This window comes from Melopsittacus undulatus, chromosome 3 (genome assembly GCF_012275295.1).
Source record: "Melopsittacus undulatus isolate bMelUnd1 chromosome 3, bMelUnd1.mat.Z, whole genome shotgun sequence".
Lineage (NCBI taxonomy): Eukaryota > Metazoa > Chordata > Aves > Psittaciformes > Psittaculidae > Melopsittacus > Melopsittacus undulatus.
Window position 1 is genome coordinate 86819699 of NC_047529.1, and position 17227 is coordinate 86836925.

Below are 17227 nucleotides of genomic sequence, written 5' to 3' on the forward strand. Positions count from 1 at the left end.
CCCTCAGTAGAAAGTAGCAGAGCACTCCTGGGAGGTAGGCCAAGAGATGAGTAGCCACAGGAGTGGACTCACTGCTTGGCTCTAGTGTTTACCCTCTGGTTACAACTGGTGTAGATTGCCTGGACATTGCAGGGGAATGTCAGCTACTCTGGCATATGCCTCTGCAGAAAAAAATCCTTATTCATGAGCACTAGGTTTGCTTGGAAAGAAAATGCAATGCAGGAATTTTGTCATTTATAAACAGTGAGATGCTGTGTACAGCAGAGCAGTGCTCAAGCACAGGTTGGACAGAGCCTTGGGTGACATGGTTTAATGTGAGGTGTCCCTGATCATGGCAGGGGGGTTGGAACTAGATGATCTTAAGGTCTTTTCCAACCCTAACTATTCTATGATTCTATGAAACAAGCAGTTACTAGATTTTTGTGTTCACACTGGGGAAGTCTGATTATATGGCTACCAGAAGACATTCTGAGAAGACCAGTACTGATACAGTGACTTTGTTAAACTGTGTCTTGCAGGGCTTGAATTGCCTGTTTGGCATCAGCTTAGTCCCTGAGGAAGTGGTTAGGTATCTCTGAACTTGGGTCTCCTTTTTCTAGGAAAAATTGTTTGCAGAAGCTCAGTGCAGCACAAATGCTGAAACCAGCCTGGGTCCAGCACTGCACTCAGAGGACAAGGTAATGCAGCACAGACATCTGGAGAAGCTCTGCATGCAACTGTCTCATGTTTCTCAGTGTTTGTTAGAGGTGATGCTACCAAAAAGAGCTATGCTTCTAAGCTTACCTTGAAACAGCAGAAAAGCACTTATCATACAGTGATGTCTGAGCTTTTAACTCTTGTTCCTGCACTAGTTACCATTAATCTTTAATCTGTCTGAACTGCCTATAGATAGTTGTGGACTGGGTATTTCTAGGAAAGACATGCTCAAATTATTGTTTCCCTCTCTATTTCCTTAATCTCTCCTGTACCCTCATCTCCACACCCTGTAAGTGTAGGAGGGTACGGATACAAAGCCCTGTGTCCTCCTCCCATGTCCCAATTTTGCTTCCACCAGTACACACTACAGCCCTTGTCCTCCTCCTCAACACACCACGTGGAGCACAGTCAGCTTGCCTAGTCCTTCAGAGGGCAACAGAAGGTGAAAGAAAGCAGAACATAGGCCAAGAGTATACAGGTTGTTATTTGTCCTGGTTTCAGCTGGGAGAGAGTTAATTTTCTTCCTAGTAGCTGGTCCAGTGCTGCGTTTTGGCTTTGGTCTGCGAACAATGCTGTCAATGCACCAGTGTTTTAGTTGTCGCTAAGTTAATGCTTACCCTGATCAAGGACTTTTTAGCCTCATGCTCTGCCAGGGAAGGGGGCACAAGAAGCCATAAGGCAGCAGAGACAGGCCACATGACCTGAACTAGGCAAAGCGGATTACCATACCACAGCATGTCATGTATAAAACTGTATATAAACATTTGTATAAACTGGGGGTGTCACCCGAAGGGAATGATTGCTCCTTGGGTCGAGCTGGGTATCAGTCAGTAAGTGGTGAGCAATCGTATTGTGCATCACTTGTGTTTATTGTTTTTTTTCTCCTCTCCCCTTTTAGGTTTATATTCTCTCCCCTTGTTATTTCTATTATTGTTAGTATTATTATTATATTGTACTTTAGTTACTGGACTGTTCTTATCTCAAAGCATGGGATTTATATTCTTTTAATTCTCCTCCCCATCCTGCCCAGGGAGGGAAGGGAAGGGGGAGAGTGACGAGGAGCTGTGTGCTTCTAAGTTACTGGATGGATTTAAACCACAGCATTATTGTTGTTGCTCACGTTGGCCTGGTAGCCAGCTAGTCAGCATCTGAATTAGCCCACAGGCTATTAGCTGTATTCTTCTTTAAACTTTCTAGAAGACTAATTAACAGTGTCGTAACTGGGACTCAACAAAATCCATGGAGAAATACATTAAAAAAAAAAATCAGAGAAAACCACTCTGTTTCGTTTGGGTTTTCTTTTTTTTGTTGTTTCTTTTTGAATGACTTTCCAGTCCTGATGTTACAATGTTTGAATACAATTAGAGTTCTTTGACAAGTTAAGTGAAAAAACAGCTAACAGTCTTCAGACAAGGAATTAAATTGTCTTCTTCCTGTGAAACACACTATTTTGACTTTATGCTTAATACCCAAGCTACACACTTCCAGCTCTTATAGGAATATATCTACTGATGTCTCATAGTCTCTGCTGAGCAGGTTGCATTTGCTTTGATGATCTCAATTTGCGCATTCAAATTCATGTACTTTAAAATTGTGGGTTTGTTTTTTTTTTTTTTCTCACAGAATGTGACAGGACTAATTTTTTTAGTGCATCTGGATAACCTGTTTCAAGAAACATCTTTAATCGGCTTTATTTAGCATACTTTACATTTGCATTTTGTATTTGGCCTCATTTGGATTGCCACATTACACCTTGCTTGCATGACAGAATTACTTCTGTACTAAGGGCTCCAGAGCATTGACTATTTGAGGGGCATAGACCATAATGGGATTAATTACAGGTTTGCAGGACATAGGACATTCAGTGCATTAGTGAGAATCAAGAAGTCCTCCATAACACCAGTGAGTGTTTTGTAACGTTCTTCTTTGTTCCTTCCTTCCTATTTCTTTCACTTCCTCTTGTAATGTCAGGTTGTATAGACACACCGTAAGGCAACAGGTGGCTTGAGGTCACTGGCCTGACTCCTCAATTTGCGCATTTATTTGGTAACAAAGTTCTCATCAGAGGCTTCCAACTTTTAAAATTAATTTCACTCATATGGTTGGGAAAGATCAGATAAACAAGAAAGGAAATAAATTTTTTGGTGATTTGAGGTTTGAGGAGTCTGTTGACATACAGCTGATATCTTCAGACTTGTATAAGAAGATTATTTCTCCAGCATTGTGTTTCATGAAATTATCTGATTTACTGGCATAATCTTTTTTATTACCTAGTGGAGTATTAACATGAGGGAGAGGGCAGTTAACCTTTGCATCTGTACTTTGGGAACTAGTCAGTACTACACATTAATAGATGATGAAAGCTGTGGAAAATTGCTTATTTCCTACCTTGTTCCAGAGGGGGGATTACAGCAGTGAAAACTCTGAAGAGACAGCAAAGCTGATGGTGAAAAAAAGCTGCAAGAGGAAAAGCTTATTATTTTGGGAAATTTTGAGTAGTGACAAAACAAGAGCTGCATATATTTCTGTATCCAAGGGATAGTGTTCCAGTTTGATTCCGTGACCATATTTGTGCTCAGGGAAAGGGGCCACCAAGAATAAGACTACAACTCAAGAGGAAAACAAAAGATGAAGGAGGATCCTAGAAAATGTTACAATAGAGTGGACCCCAGCTCAAACAAGTTTTTAGAGTAGTCAAGAAAATAAGCCCAGATCTTGTACTGAGGATTAATTATTTTTTGTCTCTGTTCCAGTATTTCCTTTATTTTTAAGTAAATAGCAATAGTGTCATGCAGGCTGGTAAATAATTTTGTGGCCTTTGTCTCACACCTGTCATGTACTCCTGACATAATAAATCCTGTCCCTTTAATGTGCCTATACCCTCAGGTAGCAGCTTTGCCAATCATTGAGAGGTGCTCCAGCACTGTTCATCTTAATGGATCATCTTCAAACCAGGACACTGGGGCAGATGCTTTCCTGCAACAAGACTACAAGGACTGCCTGCCTTTGTTTCCATGTGCTCCTCTGGGCCTTTGACAAGCTGATGGCTACTTTAATGGGTCTGGGATTATCTGGGCAGGGTATTGTTTGGGTTTACCCTCTATAGTTTCTGCTAAATTATTCAAAGGGAAAAAAACGCCACATATGGCATTTCCAAAGTAGAGCCAATTTTACTTTAAGACTTACTTTTCATGGACTCATTCATAGAATCCCAGGGAATGTCCCCCTCCAGAAATTTGTGGGTTTTTTTGCAAATGGATGATCAGGAGGACCTTAGAGTACCTTCGTGAATGGATCAATCTTAATGGATCCACCTTGAACTTTATTAGGTTACTTTGGAGGACTAATTTATGAAAGCCTTCTCTAGAGTTTTACTGAGACTAATACAACTCATAGGAATACTTACAAAAACTCACCTCTTCTCATTTACCATCCAAGATCAGAAGTTTTGAGGGTATTGCTTTGTTGTTTCATTTAACAGGGAATGGATCTGCATAAGCAGATCATTTCACTAGGCAACTGCCAGCTGACAGTATTCTGTTGCTAACACATTAAAGGCCACAAGCCTCTTTCCACAAAGCTCTAGAGTCAGGAAAGATGAGGTCTGATAAGTACAGGAAGTCAGGAACTTTCAGAGACACTGAACAATAAATACCATTAATCTGGAGATTACCAGATACTTTAATCTGTTTTTAATCTCCATGTTTTTAAAGCTGCTTCTTAGAAGCTTTAAATCAACTGATGTTTTCTGTCAGTCTCCTCGTTTAGTATTTGGCAGATACAAGGGTCTTCTTGTGTAACATGTATGGTGCAAGCTATGCTCCTCCCATCCCCTGGCTCAGGTGTTGTGACAGATGGCTCTATCGAAGGTTCAAATTACTAAACCAAGAAATTTAACTCCCCTTAATATCCCTCCTCATGACTTACATTTCCTAATTGTTTTTTCCCCACTAATAATTCTTTCTTTTTTTTTTTTCTTGGCTCCTAAGGATAAAACATTGTGCAAGGAATAATTGGCCTGACTGCCCTCTCTGGCAAAAATACCCTGGAAATCTGTGTTTCTCTATCAAAGTTTCTTTGGATTATTCTGTGATGAATGAAGTGTGGGACTGAAATGAGCTGTCTTTCTATAATGGAAATCCTATTCCAGCACTATGCTACTGCATGAAATACATCAATAATCTACATACCATTTTCCCCTTTTTTCCTTCCTCAGGGAATGTCTCCTGTCCCAAACCCCCCCCCTTTTTTTTTCTCACAAGTAAAAATACCAATTAAACATATTTTCTTAGCTTCAGTCTATAATAGTTTAATACTAAGGTGTCCTGGGTTCAGCACTAGCAGTCAATTTTTCTCCTTCTTAGTAGCTGGTGCAGTGCTGTGTTTTGGCTTTCAGCCTGGGAACAGAGTTGATAACACTGATGTTTTTAGCTGCTGCTCAGTAATATTTACTCTGACCAAGAACTTTGCGAGTCTCATGCTCTGCCAGGGAGCAGGGGAAGCCAGGAGGAAGCAGAGAGAGGACACTCATGTCCAGGGAGGTAACCTGGAGTTACCCGGAAGCGCAGGCTCTTCTGGGTCGGGCTCGTTTTGGCAGGTGGTATTGTCTTCTCTTCCCTTGTTATTTCTCTTATCATTATTATTATTGGTGGTAGCAACAGTAATTTGTGCTATACCTAAGTTACTGTACTGTTCTTATCTCAACCCATGGGAGTTACATTCATTTGATTCTCCTCCCCATCCCTCGGGGAGTGGGGGGGGGGGGAAGGAAAGAAAGAGGGGAGGGGGTGAGAGAGAGATTGTGCAGCTGTGTTTAAACCATGACACAAGGGAAGGTAAATGAAAACATTAAGGCAGGCTGCTTTCTTGTTTTGCTAGTGATGCTGGTTACACTTCAAGAATAAGCAAAGATGCTATTTCACGGTATAGCAATTTTTAGATAACATCAATGCAGTGATGCAGGTAGTGCCAACTGGCTGTGCTTTGGCACAGATCTCATTCAACAGATGGATTGAGGAGGAGCTGTATGATGTTCACTTTTTCAGGTGGTCTTTGTATACTGACAGAGTTTTCCAGAAAAGAGGACATGAATGGAAAAGCAAAAGGTTTCTATGGGCTGAGCAAAACTGATGTCAAAATGTAGGGCTAGGTCATCCTGTGAGCACTGCAGCATACCTCAGGGAGCAGGCATGAATCTATCAGGGTGAGTAAATAGCAAAAGTATACATGCATTCAACCGCTGGTCCTCCTGCTCTTCCTGCACAATAAACAATTTTCTCCCAGTTCCAATACATCTGATCCCATTTTGCTGAGAATGATCAGTGTATAACAAAAAAAAAAAGAAATCCCAGCAGACTTAGTGCTGGAAAGAGCACAAATCCCATAAGGAATGTGGTTGTGCCATTTAAATCCCAGCCTGCAGTTCACAATGCTCTATTTTGAAATATTTTGCTTATGAACTCTGTGTTGTAATTACAGATTTTTTTGGGCATATTTTGAAGTTACTTAAGCTAGAATGCAATCGCATTTTCTTTTTTTTTTTCTTGTTTGTTTATGTTCAACTTCTGTTAATTTCAAACGGTTCAAAGGAACTAAGGTCTTTGACTGGACTTGTGTATTTCTTTATAGTTTCAGAAAGAGCAGTAAATTATTGCTCACAGGGTCAAAAAACAATCAACCCCCTATTAAAAGGTAATCTCTGTCTCTTTTTCTGCATACTACTTCACACTGTGAGGAAGCCTGTGTGCATGACAGAGATTGAAGAATGGAGAAGTCCAGAAAAACATTTGCTGATATCATAAATGAGGCAATGGTGGCTGCTAACACAATGGATCATGACAAACTGCTTTTTTCTTACAAGGGGATTCTCTACCCTGCTACTTTTTGCAGTCCTGAAATATTCAGAGCCATGGACTTCCTTGAAGCCAGAAGCGATGATATCATTTTGGCAGGATATCCTAAATCTGGTGAATATAGTTTGCTTTCTACATAAATAAAGTTATGTAATGACAAATAAATAGGCTTGTACTAAATATAAATATATATATATTATATGGTATATAATAGTATATGTTATACTAGATAATATCATTTAGAAATTTCACAAAATTTTGTAGAACTAATTTTATTCTCAAAAAGCACAACAAAATTAGTTATGAAGATTTTATATATGGAATTGTTCAAACAACTAAGACATTTGATTTGTTTTTCTATAGTATGTAAAAGCTTTTGTTATCTTTATCTTTTATAGTTATCGAGTTAAATGCACAAATTAGAATTAAAATGCAGTTCTCATACCAGATGTAACTAGGTCTCCTGATATTTCAGGAACTCTAACATTTATATTTGTAATGTTAATAGTTTTGTATTTTTACACAAAATGGAGCTTTTGGTACCTTCACATGCTGTGATGTATACTCCTTAGTTTTGCTTGTTTGTTTTAGTTTTATAGAGGTCAAGAATATGTAAAATTTTTTAACACTTGAAGTGATCACACTGATCTTTGGCTACTAGAAAATTAAGAGGAGATCTTTGCTAGGGTTGCAAGTTTACTGTGCATCTTTGCTCCTTCTTCCTGAAAGCACCCTCTATCGGCCCATATCAGAGCTACAGGTTTGGATTAGATTGTTTCATACCCATTTTAATGTAGCTGTTTCTCTCCTCCATCAATTGGATTCACTCTGTCTTCCAGTCACAGCTGACTGGATTGTAAGGTTTTTGCTTTTTTTATCATATTTTCTTTTTGAAGAAGTGGTATGCAACAGAGCTCAGTTACTGAGACTGTAGTGAAAAGATGTAGGAACCCAGTGTCTAGAAGTCAGGAAATAATGAATTAAAGATGTTTTGAATAAAAATATAGTAAATGTGTATAGGAAATGTTACTTTAGAGAATTTTTATTAATTGGTAAAGAAAATGAATACATACAGCACGATTTTCAGTTCTAGTTGTGCTCCTGTGTTCAAGTTCAATGACCCACCAGTCATCCCAAGATAATCCTATGCAGCATGCCAGAAAACACATATACTATACTAGGTATTGAGGTACAGGTTAGCTACTCCAAATCCCATTATATTTGTCACAATAAAAATGTATAACAATATTGCATGTTTTCCTATTTGAATCATAGGGGATTATTCTCCTGTATTAGTTGATTTACAACATACAAGTTAATTTACAATACACAAGTTAATTTACAATGTACTCAGACATTTGAGTTGGGTAAATCTGTTCTTATAAATAATAAAGGTACGACCCTGACAGGCAACTGTTCAGATAGTCAACTATGATTCTATCACATGACAGGAGACCAAATAACTCACCTGGTAGTACTATCTACTTCTTGGTTTTCGTGGCAAATCCATTTCTGTTTATTCTAAAGGTTTTGCAAACAATTTTGTATTGTTCCCCTTTCAGGCACAAACTGGCTGGGTCAAGTCTTAAATGATCTGGTAGCCATATTTGAAAAGAAAGCGCAGAATAAAGAAAGCAGCGTGAATTATGAAGAAATGCAAGAATTCCCCTACCTTGAAATGGGAGATACTGGGAAATATGAGGTGGGCACAGAATACATGTGTAAGTTGTCAAAATGTTGTGCTTCAAATACTGAATATATGCTGTGTGAAATAGTCCAGTTTAATAAGAACTCTCCCACTTCTCTGTATGTGGCATCTGGTCAGGATGAATTTCATCTGCATTGCCATATGCTGAGTGATAAGTGGACACTTCAGAGGGCTTTAGAGGAATACATACTAATTTGATACACAACTAATGCAGAAATTCAGTGATGTGGCTTGTTTGAGAAGAATTTAATGTATTTTCAAGTACTGAAATAGTGGCTTTTGTCTCTTTTACTAATTCTTCTTCCTTACCCCTTCTCTCTGTCCTTGAGATCCTTCAGCTTTCACATGCCACCAGTTAGAGCTTAAATCTTACCTTTAGATTTGATCCCTTGTCTAACAGAACACATTAAATTAATTATCACTGAAGAGAATTAGCAATGGTTAATCTTTTTCCAAGCACCTATTCTCAGGTGTTATTGAAAGTTAGAGCTACTCAGAGCAGTCTACTAAGATCCCAGGATAACACTCACAGAAAATAAGTACTTTTATCAACCAATAACTTGATAAGTTCAACAAGACAATATTTTATCATAGGCTGATGAAACGAATACTTGTACTGAATTGTCCACTTTCTTCCTTCCAATTCTTAAAGAGGATGAACAAATTGCCCTTTTGAAGAGTTATGGTTACTCATCTCCTTTCTGAAAATCTTCCCAGTTCTATCTTCAGAAATAAAGCCAAGGTGAGTGCTGATTTTAAGATCTTGAAAGCAAACACTCCAACAGATTCTATTTAAAGCTAATTTAGTATTTTTCTGTAAAATCACTCTTGTTCTTAAGTGTTTAGCCTGGTTTAATTTCTGCTATTCATCTCACTTAATCCCAGTTCATCCTTACTGACACCTTTGTGTCAGTCTTCACAAGTGAGATGGTGGAACAAAGCAATAAAATGTATTTTGACACAATTTCCTATGAAATGCATCTTCTGGTGTTGTCACAAGTGAAGGCTTCAGTGTGTCAAGAATCTGTATTTTTGTGATTTTTCCCCACTACCGAAATGATGAATGATGTTTGTATCAAGCAAAACATATATAGATTTTGCATAATTAATTTGATTAGTCTCTAAAAGATATTTTAATAATTTTATGTAATCATCTTCACAAGGTACTTCACTTTCTGAATTTAGAATGAAATTGCTACTTTTGCAAGTAGTATACGAGATATTAGAAACTGCAATTATAAATTTATAAATTGTAAATTATAGTTTTCTTTGTATTATAGTCTGTTATATCTTTCTCTACAAATAAAACACTTTTATTCTATATATTGTTGCTGCTCCGCAACCTAAAAGATGTAGCTACATCGTTTTACCATTTCTCCAATGGCATGTCTCATCTGCCATCTTATGAGACCTGGGATGATTTCTTCATAGCTTTCATGACAAAGAAAAGTACAGTATATTATTCTGGCTGTGTCAATTATTCAATGCTCTGACTTTGTCTAAAAACTTTGTATATCAGCTTCATTAGGATTTTAGGTTTACAGTGTAAAAGCAAATTAAAGACAGAAAGATCTTTGAACTGAAGTTTACAGTGCCTGTCTTATGCCTGCAGATAAATACTTATCAAAACTTCACTTCCACAAAATGGTTCAACTTACACAAATTGGGGTTTTTTTTTTTGAAGAAGCAGTTCCTTCTTGTCTCTATCTTGGATCACCTTTATCCCTCCTCTCCAACATCCATGATCTTGTGCCCACACAGACATCTAAACACCTTGCCAAACTGGAACAGAGGAATGATTTGTTTTAAGTTGAGTGCATTAAATAAGAAAGAAAATAATCCCACTAGTTTAAAATTGCATGAATTCTTCAGTCTGCCATGTCACATGTCCAGATTCTGCCACATGAAGCAGAAGTTAAACAAGGTTTTAAACTGGATTAAAGGAGTCTACAGGATGGTTATAGCTCTTTATTGGACTAACACTTGTATTAAAATACTAAGAAGTTTATCAAGACCTGTACATGTGTCAGAACAGCCTGGAGCAAAACCCCATAATTCCCACAGAAGGGTGTAAATTCTGGCATTATTAATAATGACCATGGCTGAGTGATCAACTTAAGGAGTAAAAATTGGTTTATTTGATAAGGACCTTGACTAATTTTCATTTATGCTTCATCTTAGGAATTTTTTGTTTTACTTAGTGCCCTGGGGATGCTACTTTGAGTACCTTTCCAAATGGAACAAATATGCTGATGATGAAAATGTTATGACAATAACTTACGAAGAGCTAAAAGAGGTGAGGTTACCAATAGTTACAAATATTTTGTGCTTCAAAGAGTGTTTGTTCCTAAACTAACTAACCATTATATTCATGTAGTGTATTCAAACTGCTGTATGAGATTATTGTTTTAAGGGAAGGAAAGATGAAATCCAAATTTGAAAGTCTTTAAAAATTTGAAAATGATTCTTGTTTTCTCTTTCCTGAACCAGTGCAAATCAAAATCTGCTGTAATTTTTTGGGGGAGCTTTACATATTTAAGAGTGTAGATTTTGCTCAACAGTAAATCACACACAGACTTTTGTGATCTATTGGATGACATCTCACATCTCCTCTGAAATAATTATGGAGGAGAGAAACACTACATACTACTCAAGTCCTACTGAATTCTATGAATATTCTATACATATAGCCAGCAGAGAGATGTAGGGAAGTGCAAACACCTCGGAAAGCAGTGTAATTTTTCAAATCCCATGTAGTATGTTACATTCCTCTTTTCAGAATCCAGTCCTGGGTGTGAAAAACATAGCTGCTTTCTTTGGAGTTTCCCTGACTGAGAAAGAGCTTCAGAGTGTGGTAGAGAAGCAGCTTCCAGTCAATGAAGAAGAACTCTTTGAAGACCCATGGGAAACACGGTGATGTTTTCTTTCGCAAAGGTAGGAAGCTCCAAGAGATCCAGAGGCAGAAATGTCACACTCACAAGACCTTGGGCCACCCATCATTTGATTCTTTTTTGCACACATATTAGCATTACCGATTAGTATCAAACAGGTTATTACTGTTATGCTTGAGAAGACTAGTAAAGAAACTCTATTGAAGAAGAGGCCCAGCAAGATTCTGGCAGCAGGTGGCTTTTAGAGGCCCAAAAACGACTGTCAGGAAGGAGGAACTTCCTGTCATGTGTCTGAACTACTCTCCATCTTTGTTCCAAGATCATTAATTCTTCAGCCATTAGAGGCTTACCTGAGCCTGCAAAACTGAGTGAAACTCAGTCTGAGTGGCATGATAACACTATTTAGAAGAGCGCAGGATCTCCTGAAAGGGCCACAAGCAAGCCTCTGTTCACATTCACAGTTAAGAAGTGAGCCAAGCATTCAATAATCATGTATACAGAGAAGGGGAAACAAAAGAGAACTACTTTTGTGGTGTGGTTTGGGAGACAGACATGAAAGAGCCAATCTAGCTATCATAATCTATTTCTGCATTTTACATTAAAAAATTCACTGAATAAAAACTCAAGCTGCCAAGGGAGCAAAACTCCAGCTCTGCCTCCTGCCACATGATTCTTAATCAAGCCTTCACGATCTTCCACCTTTTCAGTCATAACTGACTGGAGTAAAGAGTTGCAGGGAGACAGGATTTTAGGCTGTTTTTTTTTTGAACAGGGTCATCTGAAGAGAAGAACATTGCTTTGCATTATAGCAGTTTCACAGATCTGTAGCTCAACTGACATCAGAAAATTATATTGGTGCAAAAATGAGTGAAGCTTTATCTTGAAAAACTGATCAACTCCATTTAGAGTACAATGGAACAAAAATTAATACAATTTCTTGGTTTTGAAGAGTTTCTTTGCCTCTTTGAAGGTGGTGTAAGTGACTGGAAGAATCTTTTCAGTGAAGATCAGAGTAAGAAAATGGACAAAGCATTTGAAGAACATATAAAGTGAACTAAACTGGGAACAAAAAGTATGAAGTGTACTGTAAAGCCTGAAAATAAATGAAATGTGGTTACAGCAAGAGCTTCCCAATGCACTCTCAGATCGTCTGATTGCCATATACTAGAAAACTAGATAAAATGATTCAAGCACCTTAGAATTACTGTAATAATCACATCGCAGCAGCCTTTACAGTGATAGTGATGAACAGTGGGCTTATGTTTTAAAGGTGAGGTCTTTTGCTTACTTTGGTTGCACTCATATGCTGAAGATGACAACTAACCATATTTAGATAAACTTAGCAGCCATGTTTCAGTAGCTGTCACCTGAAAGGAAATGCCCCTTTTCTCTTTCTAGCCAAACCCAGTCTTTCTGGATTACTTACAATTATTTAACACTTAGAATTTTTTTAAAATATTTCAAATCAGGCAATATCTTCACAGAAAAGGTCACTAGTTAAGATATGGCTTTGACACAACCTTGATTAATGACAAAGGGTATCTTCTTCATGACTTCAGCAAGAACTAGTGGGAAGAAAATGAAGGGGAATAAGGATCAACGTTCTTAGGGATTTTAATGTCTCTGAATGCAAAACTTCAAGATGGATTTCAGAATATGTGCTGTGTAAACATGCAAAATCCACTCTGAGGCACGGATTTTATAGAATCATAGAACAACCGGGGTTAGAAGGGACTTTGAACAATCATCAGTTCCAACCTTCAATGAGAAAGGAGCCTAGATGAGATTATTGCATTTTCAAAACCTCCAGTGATAAGGACTTTACCACATTCCTGGGAAAGAATTTATTTCTTATATCAAGATGAAACCTCTCCAGGTGCACAACTTATATACACTGCCCTTTGTCTTCTCCATGTGGCTCCCTGTGAATAGAGAGCCTCTGTCCTCCTTGTAGCTGCCTGTTAAGTTTTGGAATACTCTAATGAGCCTTATCATCTTTGTGGCCTTCCTGTGGACCCCCCCCAGACTCTGTCTTTCCTGAACTGTGGTAACCAGAACCAGAAACAGTACTCCAGGTGTGACCTGAGAAGTGCAGAGTTATAGAATCATAGAATCGTTTAGATGGGAAAAAACCTTTGAGATCATCAAGAAAACCAATTAGCTTAGCACTGCCAAGTTCAAGCCACTAAACCATGTTCCTAACCACCACTTCTACACAGCTTTTAAATACCTCCAGGGATGATGACACAACCACTTCCCTGGGCAGCCTGTGCCAGTGCTTGACAACACTTCTGGTGAAGAAATGTTTCTTAATATACAGTCTAAATCCCTGGTGCAACTGGAAGCCATTTCCTCTTGTTCTATCTCTTGTTACATGCAAGAAGAGACAGACACCCACCTCATGACAATCTCCTTTCAGGTAGTTGTAGAGAGTGATAAGGTCTCTTTCTCCAGGCTAAATAACTCCAGTTCCCTCAGTTGCTCCTTATAAGACTTGTGCTCCAGGCCCTTCACCAGTTTTGTGTCCTTCCCTGGATCCACTCCAGCACCTCAGTGTCTTTCTTGTAGTGACGGGCCCAAAAACGAAACACGGTATTCAAGGAGCTGTGTTACGAGTTCTAAGTAGAGGGGGATGATCACTTCCCTAGTCCTTCTGGCCACACTATTTATGATCCAAGCCAGGGTGCTCTTGGCCTTCTTGGCTACCTGGACACAAGCTGGCTCATATTCAGGCAGCTGTTGACCAACATCCCCAGGTCCTTTTCCTCTGAGCAGATTTCCAGCCACCTTTTCCCAAGACTGTAGTGTTAGATGGGGTTGCTGTTGTGACTCAGGTGCAGGACCTGGTACTGAGTTGTGTTGAATATCATATGGTTGCCCTGAGTCTATTGATCCAGCCTGTCCAAATCTCTATGTAGAGCCTTCCTACCCTACAGCAGATCACTTTTACCCAGATTGGTGTCATCTACAAAATAACTGAGGGTGCACTTGACCTCCTCATCCAGCTCATTGATAAAGATATCAAAGGGAACTGACCCCAGCACTGAGCCCTGGGGAGCACCACTTGTGACTGGCTACCAACTGGGTTTAATCCCACTCACCACCACTCTTTGGGCTCAGCCATCCAGCCAGTCTTACCCAGCAAGCAGTACATTCATCCAAGCCATGAGCAGCCAGTTTCTTCAGAGGAATGTTGTGGGAAATGGTGCCAAAGGCTTTACCAGTGTCTATGTAGACAGCATCCACAGCCTTTCCCTCATCCACTAGGCAGACTACCTTGTCACAGAAGATCAGGTTAGTTGAGAAGCACCTGGCTTTCATAAACCCATGCTGACTAGGCCTTATTGCTGTTTGTCCTCTATGTGCCACTTGATGGCACTCTAGCTGATCTGCTCCATAACCTTCCCCAGCACAGAGGTCAGACTGACAGCCCTGTAGTTCATAGAATCATAGAATAGGGTTGGAAAGGACCTTAAGATCATCGAGTTCCAACCCCCCTGCCATGGACAGGGACACCTCACACTAAACCATGTCACCCAAGGCTCTGTCCACCCTGGCTTTGAACACCACCAGGGATGGAGCATTCACAGCTTCCTTGGGCAACCTATTCCAGTGCCTCACCACCATCACAGTAAAGAATTTCTGCCTTATATCCAATCTAAATTTCCCCTGTTTAAGTTTCAACCCGTTACCCCTTGTCCTGTCACTGCAGTTCCTAATGAAGGGTCCCTCCCCAGCACCCTTATAGGCCCCCTTCAGATACTGGAAGGCTGCTATGAGGTCTCCACACAGCCTTCTCATCTCCAGGTTAACAGACCCAACTTTCTCAGCCTATCTTCCCCAGATCCTCCTTCTAGCCCTTCTGTACACGGGTATTACGTTTGCTAACTTCAGTCAACTGGGACCTCACCAGTTATCCAGTACTGCTGATGGATGATTGAAAGTGGCTTAGTGACCACTTCTGCCAGTTCCCTCAGTATGCTTGGGTGGATTCTATCTGGTGGTGTAGCAGGTCACTAACCATTTCCCTTTGAACTACAGGAGCTTCATTCTGCTCCCCATCCCTGTCTTCCACTTCAGGGGGCTGTGTACCCAGAGAAAACACTGTCTTACTATTAAAGACTGAGGCAAAGAAAGCATTTTCCTCATCCTTATCCTTTGTCACTCGTTTTCCCCTACATCCAATAAAAGATGGAGATGCAACTTATCTCTCCTTTTGTTGCTAATGTATTCATAGAAACACTTCTTACTGTCTTTTACTGCAGTAGCAGGATTAAATTCTAGCTGGGCTTTGGCATTCTAATTTTCTTCCTGCATAACCTCACTACATCCTTGTAGTCCTCCTGAGTTGCCTGACGCTTCTTCCAAAGGCTGTAAGCTATCCTTTTTTTCCTGAGTTCCAGCCAAAGCTCTCTGTTCAGCACATGGGGACAGCTTGCTTCTATGCCTCTAAGATTTCCTTGAAGAATATCCAGCCTTCTTGGACTCTTGCTCTTCAGGACTGCCTCCCCAGGATCTCAGTCAACTAGGCTTCTAAACAGGTCAAAGTCTGCCCTCTGGAAGTCCAGGGTGGCAATTCTGCTGAGCCCCCTCCTTACTTCTCCAAGAATCCTGGGAATCAAATACTTTATTATTATGTATAACCATGAATAATTCTCTTTTTGTATCATAAAAGTCTCAGATAATTTTTTTAATATCATATAATTTTTTACTTGTTCCAATAAAGACCATGTTTCTGCCTGTATAAATATTAGTCAAAAGCAAAATCATGGAGTTAGTGTCTTTTTTTGTGTGTGTTTGAAGAGACTTCTTAATCTATACACCTACTTGCTACTTCTAAGCACTGCTTTTATGTTTTCCATGCTCCAGCCATAAAACAGGAAAAGGAAATGTAGTGAATATGGAAGATGTTTCCCACCACTAATGCCAGCTGCTCTTACCACAAAACTACAGTTATTGTTCCTTGCATTAATTATTGATTTAAGTATGTCCCTACAGTTAAGCTTTACCTTAAATTAATACATAAACACTAAAAGAAATTACTTTCTATAACTGGAAATTCTCTGAAAATAAAGTGCAAAAATTTGCTGAAACTGACTTCATTGGAAAATGGGCTTGTCAACAGTAATGGTGTGAGACATTACTATATTCAGAGATTTTGTACTGGCATTAGTATTTGGCTCTGTGGACACAGCATTTTAGACGTGTCCAGAGACAAATGGCACTTCAGCCACCTGTTCTGGAAAACAACAAGTTAAGATTCTTGAAGTATAGTTGAATTACAAATAGGAAAAAAACCATACTCAATTTATAGATCCCTCATCTAAGCAGATAAGAAGTAAAACCAGAAGATACACTAGGAACGAATAAAGTATTCAATGGCTTTTTGCTTCATTCTTCTAAAGCTGGTTAATTCTGCCTGGACATGTAGTCATGCATTATTTTTCATTGAAATAATACTTAAAACACTTGGAAAAAATGTCAGTGGATTCAAAAGCAGATTATGTGAAAATCCTGACACAAGCCATCTTTGAACAACTAGAAATTATCTGGTACCCAGAAAGGTACCAAATGTGTAGAGGAGGACATACATAAATTTCAAAAATAAATGATAAATATAAAAAATTGTGAAAAAAGAATCAAAATAAAGCAGTCACCTTAATTTGATACCTGGAAGTTTACTAGCAAAAATTATTAAGTAACCAACCAAGAAACAAGTATAAACTATATCAAAGCTGTTTCTGTTCTTTCTTTAAAAGAAAACTTACCTCTTGAATAAGCCATAGACAGAAGATGCAATAGATGACAGTATCAGAAAGGCTCTGAAATTATATGAAAACATATAATCTAGATCAACAATTTATGGTTTCATATGTGGAGATGGCAACTTATGAATGTGTTATTTAATGAAATTAAGGTACTGAAAGTAGATTTGTGTTCCTAGAAACTCACACAACAATGATAAAAGACACCTAGAAGCAAGGTCATCAGCAGCAATACTTTCAGGAATATCTACTTCTTTACATGGCTATTGTGAACTTGGTTTCAATAATGTGCTCATGATCAGACTGTGTATACTG

General features: G+C 38.9%; 1 pseudogene; it reads left to right on the top strand.

Moving 5' to 3' along the window:
- Positions 1-6460: 6460 nt before the first annotated feature.
- Positions 6461-12244, top strand: LOC101868152 (sulfotransferase 6B1-like; annotated as a pseudogene).
- The last annotated feature ends 4983 nt before the right edge of the window (positions 12245-17227 follow it).